At 46.5% G+C, this 17,854-nt stretch overlaps 12 non-coding genes across 12 annotated transcripts; all 12 read right to left on the minus strand.

Annotated features, from left to right (window-relative positions):
- Positions 1-1,358: 1,358 nt before the first annotated feature.
- Positions 1,359-1,430, minus strand: trnam-cau (transfer RNA methionine (anticodon CAU)). Its single transcript has one exon. It is a non-coding gene; the product is annotated as a tRNA-Met (tRNA).
- Positions 1,431-2,368: 938 nt separating this feature from the next.
- trnam-cau (transfer RNA methionine (anticodon CAU)) lies at positions 2,369-2,440 on the minus strand. Its single transcript has one exon. It is a non-coding gene; the product is annotated as a tRNA-Met (tRNA).
- Positions 2,441-3,037: 597 nt separating this feature from the next.
- Positions 3,038-3,109, minus strand: trnam-cau (transfer RNA methionine (anticodon CAU)). The gene has a single exon. It is a non-coding gene; the product is annotated as a tRNA-Met (tRNA).
- A 3,286-nt stretch (positions 3,110-6,395) lies between these two features.
- On the minus strand, positions 6,396-6,467 carry trnam-cau (transfer RNA methionine (anticodon CAU)). Its single transcript has one exon. It is a non-coding gene; the product is annotated as a tRNA-Met (tRNA).
- A 938-nt stretch (positions 6,468-7,405) lies between these two features.
- Positions 7,406-7,477, minus strand: trnam-cau (transfer RNA methionine (anticodon CAU)). The gene has a single exon. It is a non-coding gene; the product is annotated as a tRNA-Met (tRNA).
- Positions 7,478-8,074: 597 nt separating this feature from the next.
- On the minus strand, positions 8,075-8,146 carry trnam-cau (transfer RNA methionine (anticodon CAU)). The gene has a single exon. It is a non-coding gene; the product is annotated as a tRNA-Met (tRNA).
- Positions 8,147-9,084: 938 nt separating this feature from the next.
- trnam-cau (transfer RNA methionine (anticodon CAU)) lies at positions 9,085-9,156 on the minus strand. The gene has a single exon. It is a non-coding gene; the product is annotated as a tRNA-Met (tRNA).
- A 1,607-nt stretch (positions 9,157-10,763) lies between these two features.
- Positions 10,764-10,835, minus strand: trnam-cau (transfer RNA methionine (anticodon CAU)). The gene has a single exon. It is a non-coding gene; the product is annotated as a tRNA-Met (tRNA).
- Positions 10,836-14,122: 3,287 nt separating this feature from the next.
- On the minus strand, positions 14,123-14,194 carry trnam-cau (transfer RNA methionine (anticodon CAU)). The gene has a single exon. It is a non-coding gene; the product is annotated as a tRNA-Met (tRNA).
- A 597-nt stretch (positions 14,195-14,791) lies between these two features.
- On the minus strand, positions 14,792-14,863 carry trnam-cau (transfer RNA methionine (anticodon CAU)). The gene has a single exon. It is a non-coding gene; the product is annotated as a tRNA-Met (tRNA).
- Positions 14,864-15,801: 938 nt separating this feature from the next.
- Positions 15,802-15,873, minus strand: trnam-cau (transfer RNA methionine (anticodon CAU)). The gene has a single exon. It is a non-coding gene; the product is annotated as a tRNA-Met (tRNA).
- Positions 15,874-17,480: 1,607 nt separating this feature from the next.
- trnam-cau (transfer RNA methionine (anticodon CAU)) lies at positions 17,481-17,552 on the minus strand. Its single transcript has one exon. It is a non-coding gene; the product is annotated as a tRNA-Met (tRNA).
- Positions 17,553-17,854: the final 302 nt, after the last annotated feature.

A 17,854-nucleotide genomic window follows, 5' to 3' on the forward strand; every position in this document is an offset into this window, starting at 1 on the left:
TTGCGAGAGTAAGGTAGAGTGACGATGCATCGTTGGGACGGCTTGCCTCCTCTTTATTGACGAGCACAGGGGCTTCCACATTCTCGGGAGTTAAAAATGAAAGAGAGGAACAAGGGTTACCTGTGGTGTGAATGGAGAGCAGAGAGAAGTAGGTGGTGAAAGCATCTGCATCTTTGTCATGCAAAGTGTGTGGGTGAGATAGATGTCAGAAGAGACAAAGAGGTTTTAGAAACCCTGAGTGACGTCATCTCCACCGTTACCAGTTGTCACAGATTCAAATCTCCCCCTTCCATGATGGACAAGGACGCTTTCTTTGAGGAGGGCGAGGGTGTGCTAAACAGGGACTTCCTCCTCCAGTGCCATCCTGCTGTCTTCAGTACCACACTCAAAGTGTCAGCGTAGGTTATGTGCTCAAATCTCAGAGTGGGATTTGAACTCACAACTTTCTAATTGAGGACAAGAACGCGATGACTGAACCAAGGCTGATACCTTGCTTTTCTGCTGGGTGTAATGCACCTGGCATTGACATGTTCTGCAATTTCTTCCTATCTCCTGAGTGGATGCCTGGTGGGCCTTCTGCCCCCGGGGTGAATAGGATGTCCCCCCACCTATCCAAGACAGTATCAGAGAAACTTGGTGCCCTCTCACCAGTTACATCAGCTGTATCTTCACATGTATCTGCTTCCCTGGAAACTGCAGCCAGCAGACACAACATCTTGTACAGGCGTTGATTATTTAAAATGTCAATGAATTTCCTTGAATAGACAAAGTCAGCAGTCGCAAGGACAAGTCAATTTGACAGCAAATGTGAATACATTGTGGTCTAAAGCATCATGTTTGCACATCCGGAGGAGATAATGAATGATCATCAAATGGCCGAGATGAAAGAAAGGAAGAAAAGAAAGACATGAAATAGGCAAATTATGAAAGCAGGCATGTGTGGAGGACAAATGCCGGCGATGACAGTTGGGCTGAATGGCCAGTTTGGGTGCAGTTTTGATGTAATTCAATATAACGATGCTTCAGACCACACTTTTCAGAATCAGGCAAACAAACACTTTGAAAAAGCCTCAATTCCCTGAAATCTGTGTTTTCTGGTTATCGACCCTTCTGCCACTGGAAGCAGTTTCTCCTTATTTACTCTAACAAAACCCTGCATGACTTTGAACACCTCGATCAAATCTCCCCTTAACCTTCTCTGCTCCACACATACGACGATCTTCACTTTGCAAATGGATTGCAGCAATTCCCCACACCACTCGTTGCCATCACTTGACCCTTTGCTCAATGCCTCTCAGCCTCGCTGCTTTGATTGTGGACAGAAATCGAATGAGTTGTGAAAAAGTTGATCTTGATGCTAGCAGAGAATGGTTTCGATCCATTGACCTCTGGGTTATGGGCCCAGCACGCTTCCGCTGCGCCACTCTGCTCAGACATAAGAGTGCACTATTTCGCTGGGTCTGGCTTGCAAACCACCCTCTATTGCCACCTTTCTCGTTCATTCAGATCATCGCAACTTTGCAAATTGATGCAGCCATTCACATACGGCTAGCTGCCATCATTTCATCCTCCCAGAAATCTCACCCAACCTTCCTCCATTGATTCTCAACAGCAATTTGCTCACCCACCTACAAATATACTGCTAATATTTGCTTCACATGTTCTCCTGATCAACTTTTCTGCCAGTCAGTTTCACTCTCAACCTCACAATGCCCTGCAAAGCTAACACAAATTTCTTCTCTTTGCAAGGACATCACTTCTTTTGCTTTTCACACCACTTTTTAGAATTACGCAAACAAGCACTTTGAAAAAGCTCACCTGACTACGGGCAGAGAATAGTTTCAATCTGATCACTGCAGCGCTATGGGTGACTACTACTGTACCACTCTGCTTGCCAGCATGGTCTTGTTGAAGCCCTCCACCTGCTTTGTCCAGTACTCCCTCCTCCACCTTTGTCTTTGAAGCCTTCCCATCAGGTAATCTTTACTTTGTAAATTGATGCAGGCAGTCCACATACTACCAGTTGTCATCATATTATCGTGCCACAAGTCCATTTCCGCCCTCCTCTTTTCGTGGTTGTCAGGTAACTGCAAATATACCGGCAAAAACTGTGAGAAACACAGTGATACTGAGCTTGTGAGCAATCGAACTTGAGTGCCAACACTGCCCCCTAACTGTCAAACCACACACTTGGCCAGCTTTCTCTTCTGAGCCTTCACATCCGACTGTCTTGACTTTGCAAGTGGACTGCAGGAAGTCCCCACACGACCAGTTGCCATGACTTCACCATTTGCGAAGTGTCTTGCAGCCTTGCAACGTTGATTGTGGACATCAAATGAAAGTGCGGTGAAAAAGTTAATCACACTGCTAGCAGAGAATGGTTTCGATCCATTGACCTCTGGGTTATGGGCCCAGCACGCTGCCGCTGCGCCACTCTGCTCCGATCTGGCAAAACTATACTCCACGGTGTGCCTGGTTTTTAAACCGTCCTCTGTTGCCAGCTTGCTTTTCAGAGCTTTCATAGAATCATCGAATCACAATCCAGCCCTTCGTACCGGCTCTTTGAAAGAGCTATCCAATTAGTGTCACTCCCCTGCTCTTTCCCCATAGCCCTGCAAATTCTTCCACTTCAAGTATTTATCCAATTCCCTTTTGAAAGTTACTCTTGAATCTGCTTCCACCAGCATTTCAGGCAGTGCATTCCCGATCATAACAACTCGCTGCGTAAAATTGTTTACCTCATGTCGCCTCAATTCCCTGAAATCTGTGTCCTCTGGTTATCGACCCTTCTGCCACTGGAAGCAGTTTCTCCTTATTTACTCTAACAAAACCCTGCATGACTTTGAACACCTCGATCAAATCTCCCCTTAACCTTCTCTGCTCCACACATAAGACGATCTTCACTTTGCAAATGGATTGCAGCAATTCCCCACACCACTCGTTGCCATCACTTGACCCTTTGCTCAATGCCTCTCAGCCTCGCTGCTTTGATTGTGGACAGAAATCGAATGAGTTGTGAAAAAATTGATCTTGATGCTAGCAGAGAATGGTTTCGATCCATTGACCTCTGGGTTATGGGCCCAGCACGCTTCCGCTGCGCCACTCTGCTCAGACATAAGAGTGCACTATTTCGCTGGGTCTGGCTTGCAAACCACCCTCTATTGCCACCTTTCTCATTCATTCAGATCATCGCAACTTTGCAAATTGATGCAGCCATTCACATACGGCTAGCTGCCATCATTTCATCCTCCCAGAAATCTCACCCAACCTTCCTCCATTGATTCTCAACAGCAATTTGCTCACCCACCTCCAAATATACTGCTAATATTTGCTTCACATGTTCTCCTGATCAACTTTTCTGCCAGTCAGTTTCACTCTCAACCTCACAATGCCCTGCAAAGCTAACACAAATTTCTTCTCTTTGCAAGGACATCACTTCTTTTGCTTTTCACACCACTTTTTAGAATTACGCAAACAAGCACTTTGAAAAAGCTCACCTGACTACGGGCAGAGAATAGTTTCAATCTGATCACTGCAGCGCTATGGGTGACTACTGCTGTACCACTCTGCTTGCCAGCATGGTCTTGTTGAAGCCCTCCACCTGCTTTGTCCAGGACTCCCTCCTCCACCTTTGTCTTTGAAGCCTTCCCATCAGGTAATCTTTACTTTGTAAATTGATGCAGGCAGTCCACATACTACCAGTTGTCATCATATTATCGTGCCACAAGTCCATTTCCGCCCTCCTCTTTTCGTGGTTGTCAGGTAACTGCAAATATACCGGCAAAAACTGTTAGAAACACAGTGATACTGAGCTTGTGAGCAATCGAACTTGAGTGCCAACACTGCCCCCTAGCTGTCAAACCACACACTTGGCCAGCTTTCTCTTCTGAGCCTTCACATCCGACTGTCTTGACTTTGCAAGTGGACTGCAGGAAGTCCCCACACGACCAGTTGCCATGACTTCACCCTTTGCGAAGTGTCTTGCAGCCTCGCAACGTTGATTGTGGACATCAAATGAAAGTGCGGTGAAAAAGTTAATCACACTGCTAGCAGAGAATGGTTTCGATCCATTGACCTCTGGGTCATGGGCCCAGCACGCTGCCGCTGCGCCACTCTGCTCCGATCTGGCAAAATTATACTCCACGGTGTGCCTGGTTTTTAAACCGTCCTCTGTTGCCAGCTTGCTTTTCAGAGCTTTCATAGAATCATCGAATCACAATCCAGCCCTTCGTACCGGCTCTTTGAAAGAGCTATCCAATTAGTGTCACTCCCCTGGTCTTTCCCCATAGCCCTGCAAATTCTTCCACTTCAAGTATTTATCCAATTCCCTTTTGAAAGTTACTCTTGAATCTGCTTCCACCAGCATTTCAGGCAGTGCATTCCCGATCATAACAACTCGCTGCGTAAAATTGTTTACCTCATGTCGCCTCAATTCCCTGAAATCTGTGTCCTCTGGTTATCGACCCTTCTGCCACTGGAAGCAGTTTCTCCTTATTTACTCTAACAAAACCCTGCATGACTTTGAACACCTCGATCAAATCTCCCCTTAACCTTCTCTGCTCCACACATAAGACGATCTTCACTTTCCAAATGGATTGCAGCAATTCCCCACACCACTCGTTGCCATCACTTGACCCTTTGCTCAATGCCTCTCAGCCTCGCTGCTTTGATTGTGGACAGAAATCGAATGAGTTGTGAAAAAATCGATCTTGATGCTAGCAGAGAATGGTTTCGATCTATTGACCTCTGGGTTATGGGCCCAGCACGCTTCCGCTGCGCCACTCTGCTCAGACATAAGAGTGCACTATTTCGCTGGGTCTGGCTTGCAAACCACCCTCTATTGCCACCTTTCTCGTTCATTCAGATCATCGCAACTTTGCAAATTGATGCAGCCATTCACATACGGCTAGCTGCCATCATTTCATCCTCCCAGAAATCTCACCCAACCTTCCTCCATTGATTCTCAACAGCAATTTGCTCACCCACCTACAAATATACTGCTAATATTTGCTTCACATGTTCTCCTGATCAACTTTTCTGCCAGTCAGTTTCACTCTCAACCTCACAATGCCCTGCAAAGCTAACACAAATTTCTTCTCTTTGCAAGGACATCACTTCTTTTGCTTTTCACACCACTTTTTAGAATTACGCAAACAAGCACTTTGAAAAAGCTCACCTGACTACGGGCAGAGAATAGTTTCAATCTGATCACTGCAGCGCTATGGGTGACTACTGCTGTACCACTCTGCTTGCCAGCATGGTCTTGTTGAAGCCCTCCACCTGCTTTGTCCAGGACTCCCTCCTCCACCTTTGTCTTTGTAGCCTTCCCATCAGGTAATCTTTACTTTGTAAATTGATGCAGGCAGTCCACATACTACCAGTTGTCATCATATTATCGTGCCACAAGTCCATTTCCGCCCTCCTCTTTTCGTGGTTGTCAGGTAACTGCAAATATACCGGCAAAAACTGTGAGAAACACAGTGATACTGAGCTTGTGAGCAATCGAACTTGAGTGCCAACACTGCCCCCTAGCTGTCAAACCACACACTTGGCCAGCTTTCTCTTCTGAGCCTTCACATCCGACTGTCTTGACTTTGCAAGTGGACTGCAGGAAGTCCCCACACGACCAGTTGCCATGACTTCACCCTTTGCGAAGTGTCTTGCAGCCTCGCAACGTTGATTGTGGACATCAAATGAAAGTGCGGTGAAAAAGTTAATCACACTGCTAGCAGAGAATGGTTTCGATCCATTGACCTCTGGGTTATGAGCCTAGCACGCTGCCGCTGCGCCACTCTGCTCCGATCTGGCAAAATTATACTCCACGGTGTGCCTGGTTTTTAAACCGTCCTCTGTTGCCAGCTTGCTTTTCAGAGCTTTCATAGAATCATCGAATCACAATCCAGCCCTTCGTACCGGCTCTTTGAAAGAGCTATCCAATTAGTGTCACTCCCCTGCTCTTTCCCCATAGCCCTGCAAATTCTTCCACTTCAAGTATTTATCCAATTCCCTTTTGAAAGTTACTCTTGAATCTGCTTCCACCAGCATTTCAGGCAGTGCATTCCCGATCATAACAACTCGCTGCGTAAAATTGTTTACCTCATGTCGCCTCAATTCCCTGAAATCTGTGTCCTCTGGTTATCGACCCTTCTGCCACTGGAAGCAGTTTCTCCTTATTTACTCTAACAAAACCCTGCATGACTTTGAACACCTCGATCAAATCTCCCCTTAACCTTCTCTGCTCTACACATAAGACGATCTTCACTTTGCAAATGGATTGCAGCAATTCCCCACACCACTCGTTGCCATCACTTGACCCTTTGCTCAATGCCTCTCAGCCTCGCTGCTTTGATTGTGGACAGAAATCGAATGAGTTGTGAAAAAGTTGATCTTGATGCTAGCAGAGAATGGTTTCGATCCATTGACCTCTGGGTTATGGGCCCAGCACGCTTCCGCTGCGCCACTCTGCTCAGACATAAGAGTGCACTATTTCGCTGGGTCTGGCTTGCAAACCACCCTCTATTGCCACCTTTCTCGTTCATTCAGATCATCGCAACTTTGCAAATTGATGCAGCCATTCACATACGGCTCGCTGCCATCATTTCATCCTCCCAGAAATCTCACCCAACCTTCCTCCATTGATTCTCAACAGCAATTTGCTCACCCACCTACAAATATACTGCTAATATTTGCTTCACATGTTCTCCTGATCAACTTTTCTGCCAGTCAGTTTCACTCTCAACCTCACAATGCCCTGCAAAGCTAACACAAATTTCTTCTCTTTGCAAGGACATCACTTCTTTTGCTTTTCACACCACTTTTTAGAATTACGCAAACAAGCACTTTGAAAAAGCTCACCTGACTACGGGCAGAGAATAGTTTCAATCTGATCACTGCAGCGCTATGGGTGACGACTGCTGTACCACTCTGCTTGCCAGCATGGTCTTGTTGAAGCCCTCCACCTGCTTTGTCCAGGACTCCCTCCTCCACCTTTGTCTTTGTAGCCTTCCCATCAGGTAATCTTTACTTTGTAAATTGATGCAGGCAGTCCACATACTACCAGTTGTCATCATATTATCGTGCCACAAGTCCATTTCCGCCCTCCTCTTTTCGTGGTTGTCAGGTAACTGCAAATATACCGGCAAAAACTGTTAGAAACACAGTGATACTGAGCTTGTGAGCAATCGAACTTGAGTGCCAACACTGCCCCCTAGCTGTCAAACCACACACTTGGCCAGCTTTCTCTTCTGAGCCTTCACATCCGACTGTCTTGACTTTGCAAGTGGACTGCAGGAAGTCCCCACACGACCAGTTGCCATGACTTCACCCTTTGCGAAGTGTCTTGCAGCCTCGCAACGTTGATTGTGGACATCAAATGAAAGTGCGGTGAAAAAGTTAATCACACTGCTAGCAGAGAATGGTTTCGATCCATTGACCTCTGGGTTATGGGCCCAGCACGCTGCCGCTGCGCCACTCTGCTCCGATCTGGCAAAACTATACTCCACGGTGTGCCTGGTTTTTAAACCGTCCTCTGTTGCCAGCTTGCTTTTCAGAGCTTTCATAGAATCATCGAATCACAATCCAGCCCTTCGTACCGGCTCTTTGAAAGAGCTATCCAATTAGTGTCACTCCCCTGCTCTTTCCCCATAGCCCTGCAAATTCTTCCACTTCAAGTATTTATCCAATTCCCTTTTGAAAGTTACTCTTGAATCTGCTTCCACCAGCATTTCAGGCAGTGCATTCCCGATCATAACAACTCGCTGCGTAAAATTGTTTACCTCATGTCGCCTCAATTCCCTGAAATCTGTGTCCTCTGGTTATCGACCCTTCTGCCACTGGAAGCAGTTTCTCCTTATTTACTCTAACAAAACCCTGCATGACTTTGAACACCTCGATCAAATCTCCCCTTAACCTTCTCTGCTCCACACATAAGACGATTTTCACTTTGCAAATGGATTGCAGCAATTCCCCACACCACTCGTTGCCATCACTTGACCCTTTGCTCAATGCCTCTCAGCCTCGCTGCTTTGATTGTGGACAGAAATCGAATGAGTTGTGAAAAAATTGATCTTGATGCTAGCAGAGAATGGTTTCGATCCATTGACCTCTGGGTCATGGGCCCAGCACGCTTCCACTGCGCCACTCTGCTCAGACATAAGAGTGCACTATTTTGCTGGGTCTGGCTTGCAAACCACCCTCTATTGCCACCTTTCTCGTTCATTCAGATCATCGCAACTTTGCAAATTGATGCAGCCATTCACATACGGCTCGCTGCCATCATTTCATCCTCCCAGAAATCTCACCCAACCTTCCTCCATTGATTCTCAACAGCAATTTGCTCACCCACCTACAAATATACTGCTAATATTTGCTTCACATGTTCTCCTGATCAACTTTTCTGCCAGTCAGTTTCACTCTCAACCTCACAATGCCCTGCAAAGCTAACACAAATTTCTTCTCTTTGCAAGGACATCACTTCTTTTGCTTTTCACACCACTTTTTAGAATTACGCAAACAAGCACTTTGAAAAAGCTCACCTGACTACGGGCAGAGAATAGTTTCAATCTGATCACTGCAGCGCTATGGGTGACTACTGCTGTACCACTCTGCTTGCCAGCATGGTCTTGTTGAAGCCCTCCACCTGCTTTGTCCAGGACTCCCTCCTCCACCTTTGTCTTTGTAGCCTTCCCATCAGGTAATCTTTACTTTGTAAATTGATGCAGGCAGTCCACATACTACCAGTTGTCATCATATTATCGTGCCACAAGTCCATTTCCGCCCTCCTCTTTTCGTGGTTGTCAGGTAACTGCAAATATACCGGCAAAAACTGTTAGAAACACAGTGATACTGAGCTTGTGAGCAATCGAACTTGAGTGCCAACACTGCCCCCTAGCTGTCAAACCACACACTTGGCCAGCTTTCTCTTCTGAGCCTTCACATCCGACTGTCTTGACTTTGCAAGTGGACTGCAGGAAGTACCCACACGACCAGTTGCCATGACTTCACCCTTTGCGAAGTGTCTTGCAGCCTCGCAACGTTGATTGTGGACATCAAATGAAAGTGCGGTGAAAAAGTTAATCACACTGCTAGCAGAGAATGGTTTCGATCCATTGACCTCTGGGTTATGGGCCCAGCACGCTGCCGCTGCGCCACTCTGCTCCGATCTGACAAAACTATACTCCACGGTGTGCCTGGTTTTTAAACCGTCCTCTGTTGCCAGCTTGCTTTTCAGAGCTTTCATAGAATCATCGAATCACAATCCAGCCCTTCGTACCGGCTCTTTGAAAGAGCTATCCAATTAGTGTCACTCCCCTGCTCTTTCCCCATAGCCCTGCAAATTCTTCCACTTCAAGTATTTATCCAATTCCCTTTTGAAAGTTACTCTTGAATCTGCTTCCACCAGCATTTCAGGCAGTGCATTCCCGATCATAACAACTCGCTGCGTAAAATTGTTTACCTCATGTCGCCTCAATTCCCTGAAATCTGTGTCCTCTGGTTATCGACCCTTCTGCCACTGGAAGCAGTTTCTCCTTATTTACTCTAACAAAACCCTGCATGACTTTGAACACCTCGATCAAATCTCCCCTTAACCTTCTCTGCTCCACACATAAGACGATCTTCACTTTGCAAATGGATTGCAGCAATTCCCCACACCACTCGTTGCCATCACTTGACCCTTTGCTCAATGCCTCTCAGCCTCGCTGCTTTGATTGTGGACAGAAATCGAATGAGTTGTGAAAAAATTGATCTTGATGCTAGCAGAGAATGGTTTCGACCAATTGACCTCTGGGTTATGGGCCCAGCACACTTCCGCTGCGCCACTCTGCTCAGACATAAGAGTGCACTATTTCGCTGGGTCTGGCTTGCAAACCACCCTCTATTGCCACCTTTCTCGTTCATTCAGATCATCGCAACTTTGCAAATTGATGCAGCCATTCACATACGGCTAGCTGCCATCATTTCATCCTCCCAGAAATCTCACCCAACCTTCCTCCATTGATTCTCAACAGCAATTTGCTCACCCACCTGCAAATATACTGCTAATATTTGCTTCACATGTTCTCCTGATCAACTTTTCTGCCAGTCAGTTTCACTCTCAACCTCACAATGCCCTGCAAAGCTAACACAAATTTCTTCTCTTTGCAAGGACATCACTTCTTTTGCTTTTCACACCACTTTTTAGAATTACGCAAACAAGCACTTTGAAAAAGCTCACCTGACTACGGGCAGAGAATAGTTTCAATCTGATCACTGCAGCGCTATGGGTGACTACTGCTGTACCACTCTGCTTGCCAGCATGGTCTTGTTGAAGCCCTCCACCTGCTTTGTCCAGGACTCCCTCCTCCACCTTTGTCTTTGTAGCCTTCCCATCAGGTAATCTTTACTTTGTAAATTGATGCAGGCAGTCCACATACTACCAGTTGTCATCATATTATCGTGCCACAAGTCCATTTCCGCCCTCCTCTTTTCGTGGTTGTCAGGTAACTGCAAATATACCGGCAAAAACTGTTAGAAACACAGTGATACTGAGCTTGTGAGCAATCGAACTTGAGTGCCAACACTGCCCCCTAGCTGTCAAACCACACACTTGGCCAGCTTTCTCTTCTGAGCCTTCACATCCGACTGTCTTGACTTTGCAAGTGGACTGCAGGAAGTCCCCACACGACCAGTTGCCATGACTTCACCCTTTGCGAAGTGTCTTGCAGCCTCGCAACGTTGATTGTGGACATCAAATGAAAGTGCGGTGAAAAAGTTAATCACACTGCTAGCAGAGAATGGTTTCGATCCATTGACCTCTGGGTTATGGGCCCAGCACGCTGCCGCTGCGCCACTCTGCTCCGATCTGGCAAAACTATACTCCACGGTGTGCCTGGTTTTTAAACCGTCCTCTGTTGCCAGCTTGCTTTTCAGAGCTTTCATAGAATCATCGAATCACAATCCAGCCCTTCGTACCGGCTCTTTGAAAGAGCTATCCAATTAGTGTCACTCCCCTGCTCTTTCCCCATAGCCCTGCAAATTCTTCCACTTCAAGTATTTATCCAATTCCCTTTTGAAAGTTACTCTTGAATCTGCTTCCACCAGCATTTCAGGCAGTGCATTCCCGATCATAACAACTCGCTGCGTAAAATTGTTTACCTCATGTCGCCTCAATTCCCTGAAATCTGTGTTCTCTGGTTATCGACCCTTCTGCCACTGGAAGCAGTTTCTCCTTATTTACTCTAACAAAACCCTGCATGACTTTGAACACCTCGATCAAATCTCCCCTTAACCTTCTCTGCTCCACACATAAGACGATCTTCACTTTGCAAATGGATTGCAGCAATTCCCCACACCACTCGTTGCCATCACTTGACCCTTTGCTCAATGCCTCTCAGCCTCGCTGCTTTGATTGTGGACAGAAATCGAATGAGTTGTGAAAAAATTGATCTTGATGCTAGCAGAGAATTGTTTCGACCAATTGACGTGTAGGGTTATGGGCCCAGCACGCTTCCGCTGCGCCACTCTGCTCAGACATAAGAGTGCACTGTTTCGCTGGGTCTGGCTTGCAAACCACCCTCTATTGCCACCTTTCTCGTTCATTCAGATCATCGCAACTTTGCAAATTGATGCAGCCATTCACATACGGCTAGCTGCCATCATTTCATCCTCCCAGAAATCTCACCCAACCTTCCTCCATTGATTCTCAACAGCAATTTGCTCACCCACCTACAAATATACAGCTAATATTTGCTTCACATGTTCTCCTGATCAACTTTTCTGCCAGTCAGTTTCACTCTCAACCTCACAATGCCCTGCAAAGCTAACACAAATTTCTTCTCTTTGCAAGGACATCACTTCTTTTGCTTTTCACACCACTTTTTAGAATTACGCAAACAAGCACTTTGAAAAAGCTCACCTGACTACGGGCAGAGAATAGTTTCAATCTGATCACTGCAGCGCTATGGGTGACTACTGCTGTACCACTCTGCTTGCCAGCATGGTCTTGTTGAAGCCCTCCACCTGCTTTGTCCAGGACTCCCTCCTCCACCTTTGTCTTTGTAGCCTTCCCATCAGGTAATCTTTACTTTGTAAATTGATGCAGGCAGTCCACATACTACCAGTTGTCATCATATTATCGTGCCACAAGTCCATTTCCGCCCTCCTCTTTTCGTGGTTGTCAGGTAACTGCAAATATACCGGCAAAAACTGTTAGAAACACAGTGATACTGAGCTTGTGAGCAATCGAACTTGAGTGCCAACACTGCCCCCTAGCTGTCAAACCACACACTTGGCCAGCTTTCTCTTCTGAGCCTTCACATCCGACTGTCTTGACTTTGCAAGTGGACTGCAGGAAGTCCCCACACGACCAGTTGCCATGACTTCACCCTTTGCGAAGTGTCTTGCAGCCTCGCAACGTTGATTGTGGACATCAAATGAAAGTGCGGTGAAAAAGTTAATCACACTGCTAGCAGAGAATGGTTTCGATCCATTGACCTCTGGGTTATGGGCCCAGCACGCTGCCACTGCGCCACTCGGCTCCGATCTGGCAAAGCTATACTTCACGGTGTGGCTGGTTTTTAAACCGTCCTCTGTTGCCAGCTTGCTTTTCAGAGCTTTCATAGAATCATCGAATCACAATCCAGCCCTTCGTACCGGCTCTTTGAAAGAGCTATCCAATTAGTGTCACTCCCCTGCTCTTTCCCCATAGCCCTGCAAATTCTTCCACTTCAAGTATTTATCCAATTCCCTTTTGAAAGTTACTCTTGAATCTGCTTCCACCAGCATTTCAGGCAGTGCATTCCCGATCATAACAACTCGCTGCGTAAAATTGTTTACCTCATGTCGCCTCAATTCCCTGAAATCTGTGTCCTCTGGTTATCGACCCTTCTGCCACTGGAAGCAGTTTCTCCTTATTTACTCTAACAAAACCCTGCATGACTTTGAACACCTCGATCAAATCTCCCCTTAACCATCTCTGCTCTACACATAAGACGATCTTCACTTTGCAAATGGATTGCAGCAATTCCCCACACCACTCGTTGCCATCACTTGACCCTTTGCTCAATGCCTCTCAGCCTCGCTGCTTTGATTGTGGACAGAAATCGAATGAGTTGTGAAAAAATTGATCTTGATGCTAGCAGAGAATGGTTTCGACCCATTGACCTCTGGGTTATGGGCCCAGCACGCTTCCGCTGCGCCACTCTGCTCAGACATAAGAGTGCACTATTTCGCTGGGTCTGGCTTGCAAACCACCCTCTATTGCCACCTTTCTCGTTCATTCAGATCATCGCAACTTTGCAAATTGATGCAGCCATTCACATACGGCTAGCTGCCATCATTTCATCCTCCCAGAAATCTCACCTAACCTTCCTCCATTGATTCTCAACAGCAATTTGCTCACCCACCTACAAATATACTGCTAATATTTGCTTCACATGTTCTCCTGATCAACTCTTCTGCCAGTCAGTTTCACTCTCAAACTCACAATGCCCTGCAAAGCTAACACAAATTTCTTCTCTTTGCAAGGACATCACTTCTTTTGCTTTTCACACCACTTTTTAGAATTACGCAAACAAGCACTTTGAAAAAGCTCACCTGACTACGGGCAGAGAATAGTTTCAATCTGATCACTGCAGCGCTATGGGTGACTACTGCTGTCCCACTCTGCTTGCCAGCATGGTCTTGTTGAAGCCCTCCACCTGCTTTGTCCAGGACTCCCTCCTCCACCTTTGTCTTTGTAGCCTTCCCATCAGGTAATCTTTACTTTGTAAATTGATGCAGGCAGTCCACATACTACCAGTTGTCATCATATTATCGTGCCACAAGTCCATTTCCGCCCTCCTCTTTTCGTGGTTGTCAGGTAACTGCAAATATACCGGCAAAAACTGTTAGAAACACAGTGATACTGAGCTTGTGAGCAATCGAACTTGAGTGCCAACACTGCCCCCTAGCTGTCAAACCACACACTTGGCCAGCTTTCTCTTCTGAGCCTTCACATCCGACTGTCTTGACTTTGCAAGTGGACTGCAGGAAGTCCCCACACGACCAGTTGCCATGACTTCACCCTTTGCGAAGTGTCTTGCAGCCTCGCAACGTTGATTGTGGACATCAAATGAAAGTGCGGTGAGAAAGTTAATCACACTGCTAGCAGAGAATGGTTTCGATCCATTGACCTCTGGGTTATGGGCCCAGCACGCTGCCGCTGCGCCACTCTGCTCCGATCTGGCAAAACTATACTCCACGGTGTGCCTGGTTTTTAAACCGTCCTCTGTTGCCAGCTTGCTTTTCAGAGCTTTCATAGAATCATCGAATCACAATCCAGCCCTTCGTACCGGCTCTTTGAAAGAGCTATCCAATTAGTGTCACTCCCCTGCTCTTTCCCCATAGCCCTGCAAATTCTTCCACTTCAAGTATTTATCCAATTCCCTTTTGAAAGTTACTCTTGAATCTGCTTCCACCAGCATTTCAGGCAGTGCATTCCCGATCATAACAACTCGCTGCGTAAAATTGTTTACCTCATGTCGCCTCAATTCCCTGAAATCTGTGTCCTCTGGTTATCGACCCTTCTGCCACTGGAAGCAGTTTCTCCTTATTTACTCTAACAAAACCCTGCATGACTTTGAACACCTCGATCAAATCTCCCCTTAACCTTCTCTGCTCCACACATAAGACGATTTTCACTTTGCAAATGGATTGCAGCAATTCCCCACACCACTCGTTGCCATCACTTGACCCTTTGCTCAATGCCTCTCAGCCTCGCTGCTTTGATTGTGGACAGAAATCGAATGAGTTGTGAAAAAATTGATCTTGATGCTAGCAGAGAATGGTTTCGATCCATTGACCTCTGGGTCATGGGCCCAGCACGCTTCCACTGCGCCACTCTGCTCAGACATAAGAGTGCACTATTTTGCTGGGTCTGGCTTGCAAACCACCCTCTATTGCCACCTTTCTCGTTCATTCAGATCATCGCAACTTTGCAAATTGATGCAGCCATTCACATACGGCTCGCTGCCATCATTTCATCCTCCCAGAAATCTCACCCAACCTTCCTCCATTGATTCTCAACAGCAATTTGCTCACCCACCTACAAATATACTGCTAATATTTGCTTCACATGTTCTCCTGATCAACTTTTCTGCCAGTCAGTTTCACTCTCAACCTCACAATGCCCTGCAAAGCTAACACAAATTTCTTCTCTTTGCAAGGACATCACTTCTTTTGCTTTTCACACCACTTTTTAGAATTACGCAAACAAGCACTTTGAAAAAGCTCACCTGACTACGGGCAGAGAATAGTTTCAATCTGATCACTGCAGCGCTATGGGTGACTACTGCTGTACCACTCTGCTTGCCAGCATGGTCTTGTTGAAGCCCTCCACCTGCTTTGTCCAGGACTCCCTCCTCCACCTTTGTCTTTGTAGCCTTCCCATCAGGTAATCTTTACTTTGTAAATTGATGCAGGCAGTCCACATACTACCAGTTGTCATCATATTATCGTGCCACAAGTCCATTTCCGCCCTCCTCTTTTCGTGGTTGTCAGGTAACTGCAAATATACCGGCAAAAACTGTTAGAAACACAGTGATACTGAGCTTGTGAGCAATCGAACTTGAGTGCCAACACTGCCCCCTAGCTGTCAAACCACACACTTGGCCAGCTTTCTCTTCTGAGCCTTCACATCCGACTGTCTTGACTTTGCAAGTGGACTGCAGGAAGTACCCACACGACCAGTTGCCATGACTTCACCCTTTGCGAAGTGTCTTGCAGCCTCGCAACGTTGATTGTGGACATCAAATGAAAGTGCGGTGAAAAAGTTAATCACACTGCTAGCAGAGAATGGTTTCGATCCATTGACCTCTGGGTTATGGGCCCAGCACGCTGCCGCTGCGCCACTCTGCTCCGATCTGACAAAACTATACTCCACGGTGTGCCTGGTTTTTAAACCGTCCTCTGTTGCCAGCTTGCTTTTCAGAGCTTTCATAGAATCATCGAATCACAATCCAGCCCTTCGTACCGGCTCTTTGAAAGAGCTATCCAATTAGTGTCACTCCCCTGCTCTTTCCCCATAGCCCTGCAAATTCTTCCACTTCAAGTATTTATCCAATTCCCTTTTGAAAGTTACTCTTGAATCTGCTTCCACCAGCATTTCAGGCAGTGCATTCCCGATCATAACAACTCGCTGCGTAAAATTGTTTACCTCATGTCGCCTCAATTCCCTGAAATCTGTGTCCTCTGGTTATCGACCCTTCTGCCACTGGAAGCAGTTTCTCCTTATTTACTCTAACAAAACCCTGCATGACTTTGAACACCTCGATCAAATCTCCCCTTAACCTTCTCTGCTCCACACATAAGACGATCTTCACTTTGCAAATGGATTGCAGCAATTCCCCACACCACTCGTTGCCATCACTTGACCCTTTGCTCAATGCCTCTCAGCCTCGCTGCTTTGATTGTGGACAGAAATCGAATGAGTTGTGAAAAAATTGATCTTGATGCTAGCAGAGAATGGTTTCGACCAATTGACCTCTGGGTTATGGGCCCAGCACACTTCCGCTGCGCCACTCTGCTCAGACATAAGAGTGCACTATTTCGCTGGGTCTGGCTTGCAAACCACCCTCTATTGCCACCTTTCTCGTTCATTCAGATCATCGCAACTTTGCAAATTGATGCAGCCATTCACATACGGCTAGCTGCCATCATTTCATCCTCCCAGAAATCTCACCCAACCTTCCTCCATTGATTCTCAACAGCAATTTGCTCACCCACCTGCAAATATACTGCTAATATTTGCTTCACATGTTCTCCTGATCAACTTTTCTGCCAGTCAGTTTCACTCTCAACCTCACAATGCCCTGCAAAGCTAACACAAATTTCTTCTCTTTGCAAGGACATCACTTCTTTTGCTTTTCACACCACTTTTTAGAATTACGCAAACAAGCACTTTGAAAAAGCTCACCTGACTACGGGCAGAGAATAGTTTCAATCTGATCACTGCAGCGCTATGGGTGACTACTGCTGTACCACTCTGCTTGCCAGCATGGTCTTGTTGAAGCCCTCCACCTGCTTTGTCCAGGACTCCCTCCTCCACCTTTGTCTTTGTAGCCTTCCCATCAGGTAATCTTTACTTTGTAAATTGATGCAGGCAGTCCACATACTACCAGTTGTCATCATATTATCGTGCCACAAGTCCATTTCCGCCCTCCTCTTTTCGTGGTTGTCAGGTAACTGCAAATATACCGGCAAAAACTGTTAGAAACACAGTGATACTGAGCTTGTGAGCAATCGAACTTGAGTGCCAACACTGCCCCCTAGCTGTCAAACCACACACTTGGCCAGCTTTCTCTTCTGAGCCTTCACATCCGACTGTCTTGACTTTGCAAGTGGACTGCAGGAAGTCCCCACACGACCAGTTGCCATGACTTCACCCTTTGCGAAGTGTCTTGCAGCCTCGCAACGTTGATTGTGGACATCAAATGAAAGTGCGGTGAAAAAGTTAATCACACTGCTAGCAGAGAATGGTTTCGATCCATTGACCTCTGGGTTATGGGCCCAGCACGCTGCCGCTGCGCCACTCTGCTCCGATCTGGCAAAACTATACTCCACGGTGTGCCTGGTTTTTAAACCGTCCTCTGTTGCCAGCTTGCTTTTCAGAGCTTTCATAGAATCATCGAATCACAATCCAGCCCTTCGTACCGGCTCTTTGAAAGAGCTATCCAATTAGTGTCACTCCCCTGCTCTTTCCCCATAGCCCTGCAAATTCTTCCACTTCAAGTATTTATCCAATTCCCTTTTGAAAGTTACTCTTGAATCTGCTTCCACCAGCATTTCAGGCAGTGCATTCCCGATCATAACAACTCGCTGCGTAAAATTGTTTACCTCA

Source organism: Heptranchias perlo, chromosome 2, assembly GCF_035084215.1.
Source record: "Heptranchias perlo isolate sHepPer1 chromosome 2, sHepPer1.hap1, whole genome shotgun sequence".
NCBI lineage: Eukaryota > Metazoa > Chordata > Chondrichthyes > Hexanchiformes > Hexanchidae > Heptranchias > Heptranchias perlo.